The sequence below is a fragment of the Leptodactylus fuscus genome, chromosome 3 (assembly GCF_031893055.1).
Source record: "Leptodactylus fuscus isolate aLepFus1 chromosome 3, aLepFus1.hap2, whole genome shotgun sequence".
NCBI classification, from domain to species: domain Eukaryota; kingdom Metazoa; phylum Chordata; class Amphibia; order Anura; family Leptodactylidae; genus Leptodactylus; species Leptodactylus fuscus.
This window is the reverse complement of record NC_134267.1, coordinates 227,054,661-227,061,986: the sequence shown is the minus strand read 5'-3', so window position 1 is coordinate 227,061,986 and position 7,326 is coordinate 227,054,661.

Below are 7,326 nucleotides of genomic sequence, written 5' to 3'. Positions count from 1 at the left end.
CACGATCTATTTATGTGGGATCGAGATCGATGAACTTTTCCCACAATGCTTTGCTTTGCCTTCACACTGAGTATACGCTGTATACTCAGTGTGAAGGCTCCGCTACAGTTCCATAGGATTGAATGGAAGCAGCCGGCACACAGCCTTAACCCCCTGCGCGCCGGCTGCCTCCATTCGTTCGAATGGGAGGCTAAACTAAACATTTCTAGCAGCTACTTACCTCTAGAGATGGCTGCTCCGGTGCCCTCCTTCTTCTTGCCTCGCTGCCCCGCCTCCCAGGTTAGTGTTTAAAGTGCTAGGTAGGCAGGGCTTGCGACTTAGGAGAGTGTGGGCGGGTACAGGGCGGGGAGACTTGATGTCTTCCTTCCCAGTACCCGCCCACACTCTCCTAACCTGGCAGGGAGGGGGCAGTGAAGGGAGAAGAGCAGCGTGGAGCGGCAGCGAGGCAAGGAACAAGGAAGGCACCGGACCAGCCATCTCTGGAGGTAAGTGGACACCAGGGGGGAGTAAGTTCACCATCATCATCCTGCTGAGATGGAGCCACTAAACGAACCCTTGCCTTCAAAGGCATGTCCTGGAGCTGCGACTGAGCCAAATCTAAACACAGAGTCTTTTGGAACTGAACAAAATTCAAAGTGTCCAAAGACTTTAGAGACTGTTGAAAGTAATGGGATCCAGAATGAGGAGTTCATCACAAGGCTGACAGACACAACTCCACATGCTGCAGCACAAGCAACCAGCAGTCAGACTAAGATGGTCTCTTCTTCGAGCAAAACACAAGATTCTTTGGCAGCCTGCTTTGTCTCCCCGCCCAATATTCCTGGCAGGAGTGCTGAAACACCACTCTCTTCCTCCTCCGCCGTTGAATCGACCTCAGCTACTGGCGTGGGGAGACGTCAGCAGGCCGCGCTGAAGCTCATCAGCTTGGGGGACAGACAGCACACTGCCTTCAAGGTCAGGGATGCCATCCTGGCTGAGATGGAAATGTGTTTTTCCCTGCTGCACCTGGGGCCAGGCATGTTTGTCATGTGTGATAACGGCAGGAACCTGGTAGCGGCTCTGGAGTTTGCCAGCCTCCAACATGTTCCATGCCTGGCCCACGTCTAACTTAGTGGTGCAACGTTTTTTGAAAACATATCCAAATGTACACGAGCTACTGGTCAAAGTGCAGCGGTTGTGCGCCCACTTTCGCAAGTGTACAGGAGCTTCTGCTAGCCTCCGAAGCCTCCAGCAATGCCTCCATCTGCCAGAATAGAGTGTGTGAGCAGCAGAGACCTTTGATGGAGTACCATGTCCAAAACCCAAAGGTTCCTCAGAGTCAGCTCTCCCAGTTTCTGCACCATGAGTTTCCATGGGTGGCAGACTTATGTGAAATCCTTTCCCATCCTTTCCACTGGACGCAAAACATTAGCATGCGCTCATCACAACTCCGGATATGGCAGCTGCGTTAAGCAGGGTGTAGGGTACAACGCAGACCAGGCCTGAGCTGTGGTTATGTTAGGGAACCCTGGAACGAGGACACAAGAGACAGTGAGCCCTAAGCTTATGCCCCCATCTGTCCCTTCCTATTGCCAGGCCCTATTCTAAGTAATAGGCGACAACCACGAAGACAGACCCTCCCTGAGTATGTGACACACAAAACGCAGTCAAGACAAACAACAACAATGGGAAGTCAACTTAGCCAAGGGTCAGTAACGAACGAGCGATGCAGTACCAAATCAGAGTCCAAAAAGAGAAGTCAGTGAGGAAAGCCAAAGGTCAAGTATAATAGAGTAATCAAAACAGAGACAGTAAGAGCAGGTATGCGCACGGCAATAGCAAGCACTGGTGTGAATAGGAACCAAGGTTAAATAGGGAGGAAGAACCCACCCCTGGAGTTGACAGGAAGGCAGCTGTCAATCACAGGGCAAGGCCAGATTAACCTCTAGAGGATCAGAGCAAACTGAAGGTGAAGGAGATGGGTGCGGTGGAAAATCAATTACCAAGGTGAAAGAATAGGGCAGTGTTCAGACAGTGCAAGGAGAACCAAACGGAACAAATCACAACCAAACACATCTCCTGCGCTGCAGCATGCGGCCGGATGTTACAGTACCCCCCCCTTTTACGAGGGGCCTCCGGACCCTCGCCAGATGGACCAGGTTTCGAGGGATTTTGGCGATGAAAAAGTTTGACCAAACGTGGCGCATGGAGATCCACACCAGAAACTCAAGTCCGCTCCTCTGGACCATACCCCTTCCAATGTACGAGGTATTGGACTGAATTCTGCACTCGACGGGGGTCTAGAATTTTTTCTACTTCATATTCTAGTTCCCCTTGAATCACCACAGGCACAGGTGGACTGGACAAAGGAAGGACGGGCGAAACATATTTTTTCAAGAGTGACTTATGAAAGACATTGTAGATACAGAAAGTATTAGGAAGTTGTAATTTAAAAGAAACTGGATTAATACGTTCTGTGATGACATAAGGCCCAATATAACTCGGCGCAAATTTCCCTGAGGGAACTCTAAGATGCAAATTCTTGGAGGATAACCAAACTCGATCTCCCACCCTGTATTCTGGACCAGGTAAGCGTCTTTTATTAGCCTGACGTTTTTGGTATTCTTGGGCTTTTACCAGGCTCAGGCGAGCCTGGGCCCAGACTGTGCACAGTCGTTGATAAATCTGCTCAGCATTGGGATTAACAGACTCAGTACTATAGAGAGAGGAGTACCTGGGGTTAAAACCATAATTACAATAGAACGGCGACATTTTAGTGGTGGCATTAACCCTGTTGTTTATTGCAAACTCTGCTAGAGGAAGAAAGGCTCTCCATTTTTCCTGAGCATCAGACACAAAACACCTTAGATATTGCTCCAAGGTTTGGTTGAATCTCTCCGTCTGACCATTTGTCTCAGGATGGAATGCTGATGAAAAAGACAGAGAGATTCCCAAACGACCACAAAATTCTCTCCAAAACTTAGATACAAATTGCACACCACGATCAGATACAATATTTTCAGGGAAGCCGTGTAGGCGGAATATGTGATCAATGAAGTGCGAGGCTAGACGTGGAGCACTTGGGATTTTCTTGAGCGGTACAAAGTGACACTTTTTTGAGAATCTATCCACAACCACCCAAATCGCAGTTTTCCCTTGGGAACAGAGCAAATCAGTAATAAAATCCATTGACAGATGGGACCACGGTCTGCTAGGTACAGGAAGAGGATGAAGAAGGCCCTCTGGTAACCTTCTAGGTACCTTCATCCTAGCGCATATCTCACAGGCTGTTACAAACTCCTGTACATCCCGGGACCAACTAGGCCACCAGTATGAGCGAGAGAGCAAATACTTGGTACCAGAGATGCCAGGATGTCCTGCTAAAGGGGAGCAGTGAATCTCTTCCAACACACGGAGACGAAGGTTGGGGGGTACAAATAGTTTCCCAGTCGGCGTATTTCTGGGAGCCAGATCTTGCAAATTAACCACAGACGTAGCAAGATCAGGGTTTATAGTGGCCATTACCACACCAGGGGACAGGATTTTTTCTGGCACAATCTCTTGGTCCCCACTGGGACAAAAACTACGGGAGAGAGCATCGGCTCGCACATTTTTAGTACCAGGACGATAAGTTACAACAAAATTAAAACGCATGAAGAACAAGGCCCATCGAGCCTGTCTAGGGGAAAGTCGTTTAGCCCCATCCAAATACAACAGATTCTTGTGATCAGTAATTACTGTAATTTTATGTTTAGCCCCTTCAAGGAAGTGTCTCCATTCTTCGAACGCCCATTTGATGGCTAAAAGTTCGCGATTTCCTACATCATAATTGCACTCTGCAGGGGAGAACTTCCTGGAGAAAAATGCCACAGGTTGCAAACATGTGAGAGTCTCTGGACCCTGGGACAAAACCGCACCAACCCCCACTTCTGATGCATCAACCTCCACCATAAAGGGTTGCTCCAGGTCTGGTGGCACTAAGACCGGAGCTTCCGCAAAACATGACTTTAATCGTTCAAATGCCTGTTCTGCCCCCAAAGACCAGTTGGTCAAGTCTGCACCCTTTTTTGTTAAATCCGTTAATGGCTTGGCAATTATAGAAAAGTTTTTTATAAATTTTCGGTAGTAGTTGGAAAAGCCCAGGAAACGTTGCAGTGCCTTCAGACTAGAAGGGCGTTCCTACTTTTTTATTGCCATGACCTTAAGTGGGTCCATACAGAATGAATCAGGGGTAATGACATAACCCAGGAAGGTGACTTTTTGGACTCCGAACAGACATTTGGATAATTTAGCAAACAGATTGTTTTGGCATAATAGCAACATAACATTCCTGACGTGTTCCACATGTGTAGCCCAATCTGGAGAAAAGACCAAGATGTCATCCAGCTAGACCACCACATAACGACCTAAGAGATCTCTGAAAACATCATTCATAAAATGCTGGAACACTGCTGGGGCATTACACAGACCGAAGGGCATAACCAGATACTCAAAATGCCCCTCCGGAGTGTTGAATGCAGTTTTCCACTCATCTCCCTCCTTGATCCTGATCAGATTATATGCCCCCCCCGGAGATCTACCTTAGAAAACCAGCGGGCACCCACAATCTGATTAAATAGGTCTGGAATCAGTGGAAGTGGATACTGGTTTCTAACAGTAATTTTGTTTAGTTCGCGATAATCTATGCATGGTCGTAAACCCCCATCTTTTTTATCCACAAAAAAGAAACCAGCTCCCATGGGAGAATTAGATGGACGAATGTGACCTTTCAGAAGGCTTTCCTGGATGTATTCCCGCATAGCCTTACGTTCAGGGGCAGAGAGATTGAAAATCCTTCCCTTTGGGTATTTAGAATTCGGAAGGAGCTCAATCGCACAGTCATACGGTCTATGCGGGGGTAACACCTCAGCAGATTTAGCATCAAATACATCACAGAAGTCAGACAGGAATTCAGGAATAACCGTCTCCTCACTGAGACAATTGGAGGTACACAAAGCTATGCAATGAGAAGAGCATTGATTTCCCCACTTTACCAATTCTTTAGTGGCCCAATCGAAGGTAGGGTTATGGAGACTTAACCAGGGAAGCCCTAAGATAATGTCAGATGACAAATTCTCCATAACAAAGAAGCTTATGATCTCAGTGTGTATTGAGCCCACTTGTAATGAGATCAGTGGTGTTTTAAAACGAATTTTACCCCTGGCCAGGGGAGTAAAATCCGCTCCAGTCACCACTAGGGGAGTGTCTAATGGCACAAGATCAAGACACACAGCAGAAATAAATGAAAGTTTAACAAAGTTAGTGGCCGCCCCAGAGTCTACCAGGGCCTGCCCAGACACAGATCTGTCACCACAGGACAGAGAAACAGGTAATGTCAATTTATGAGAGTATTCAGAAGATACCTGGTTGCCTGAGTGGTTCTCCCGATTACCACTCAGGCCCTGAAGTTTTTCCGCCGGCGTGCGTGGTTTGACGGAACTGTCTCGGACGAAATGACCTGGTTTACCACAATACAGACAGAGGTTATTCTGGACACGATATTCCCGTCTAGCCTTGGTATTCAGCGCTCCCAGCTGCATAGGCTCGTCCCCAGGGGTGACAGGAGAAGAATTAGAATTTTTAACAGGAAGAGAGTGGTAGACAGAAGGCTTAACAGAATCAGACCCTACCCTCTCTTTACGTCTGTCCTGGAGTCTCCGGTCAATGCGAACAGCTAGGGTCATGGCCTGTTCTAAGGTGGGGGGATCCGGGTGACCTACCCAAACATCTTTAACTGAGTCATTGAGACCTTGTTTAAAGAGAGCCCTCAATGCTGCATCACACCAACCTGTGGTTATACTAAGTTTCCAAAACTCAGAGCAATACAGTTCAGCGGAGTGTTTACCCTGCCGGAGGGTAAGAAGTTGTCCAATTTGGTTCGGCTCTGCGTAAAGATTTGAAAAATTTTTCCATGTCTGTCCACTCCTCTGCCTCGGGGGGAAGTTTAAGGGCCCAAGTCTGTGGATCCCCCTGTAAGAGAGAGATGACCACCCCCACCATCTGAGACTGAGATGCATGAGGATTGACACGAAAGTATAACATGCATGACTCCCGAAATGTCTCAAACTTCCCTCGGTCCCCAGAAAACCGATCCGGGAGTAACATTTTAACCCTGGGAAGGGAAATTACGTTAGTAGGTGTAGCAGCAGCCTCTGCTTGTTTTTGGGAGAGGTTGTGCACCTGATTAGCCAGTTCAGACACCAAACCTGCTAAACCCTCCATCCGAGATACCAGGTTTTGCACAAAAGCCATAGTAGGAGGGGAACCCCCCCCCCTTTTTTTTTTTTTTTTTTTTATGGGCTTGCTATTATGTTAGGCAGTGTTAGGGAACCCTGGAACGGGGACACAAGAGACAGTGAGCCTTAAGCTTATGCCCCCTACTGTCCCTTCCTATTGCCAGGCCCTATCCTACGTAATAGGCGGCAACCACGAAGACAGTCCCTCCCTGAGTATGTGACACACAAAACGCAGACAAGACGAACAACAACAATGGGAAGTCAACTTAGCCAAGGGTCAGTAACAGTCGGGCAATACAGTACCAAATCAGAGTCCAAAAAGAGAAGTCAGTGAGGAAAGCCAAAGGTCAAGTATAATAGAGTAATCAAAACAGAGACAGTAAGAGCAGGTATGCGCACGGCAATAGCAAGCACTGGTCTGAATGGGAACCAAGGCTATATAGGGAGGAAGAACCCACCCATGGAGTTGAAAGGAAGGCGGCTGTCAATCACAGGACACGGCCAGATTAACCCTTAGAGGAGCAGAGCAAACTGAAGGTGAAGGAGGTGGGTGTGGTGGAAAATCAATTACCACGGTAAAGAATAGGGCAGTGTTCAGACACAGTGTTCAGTGCAAGGAGAAACCAACGGAATAAATTACAACCGAACACGACTCCTGCGCTGCAGCGTGCGGCCGGATGATGGCACCAACACCCGGATGGGCAAAGATGTTACAGTATCACACTTAGCTTTTGGGGGTAGACCCTTAAAAATTGGATTGAGCTGATATAGCGTGACTGAATTTCTGGGTCTCCCACCTAGGTTTTTGGGGTACACACCCTGAATATCTGGATTGAGCGTACATAGCCTGAACTAATTGCTCTGTATCCTTGTTTTGGGGTTACACAGCCTGAAAAGCTGCTTAGCACGTATGTAGCAAGAAGTAACTGCTGTGGATTGCTGCTATGTTTCAGGCCCCCCAAAAAAATTCAAGGCTTTTTCCAGCTTTATGAACTTGTAATTGCTGTGGATTGCTGCTATGTTTCAGGCCACCCCCCCCAAAAAAAATAAAAAAATGCAGGGCTTTTTTCAT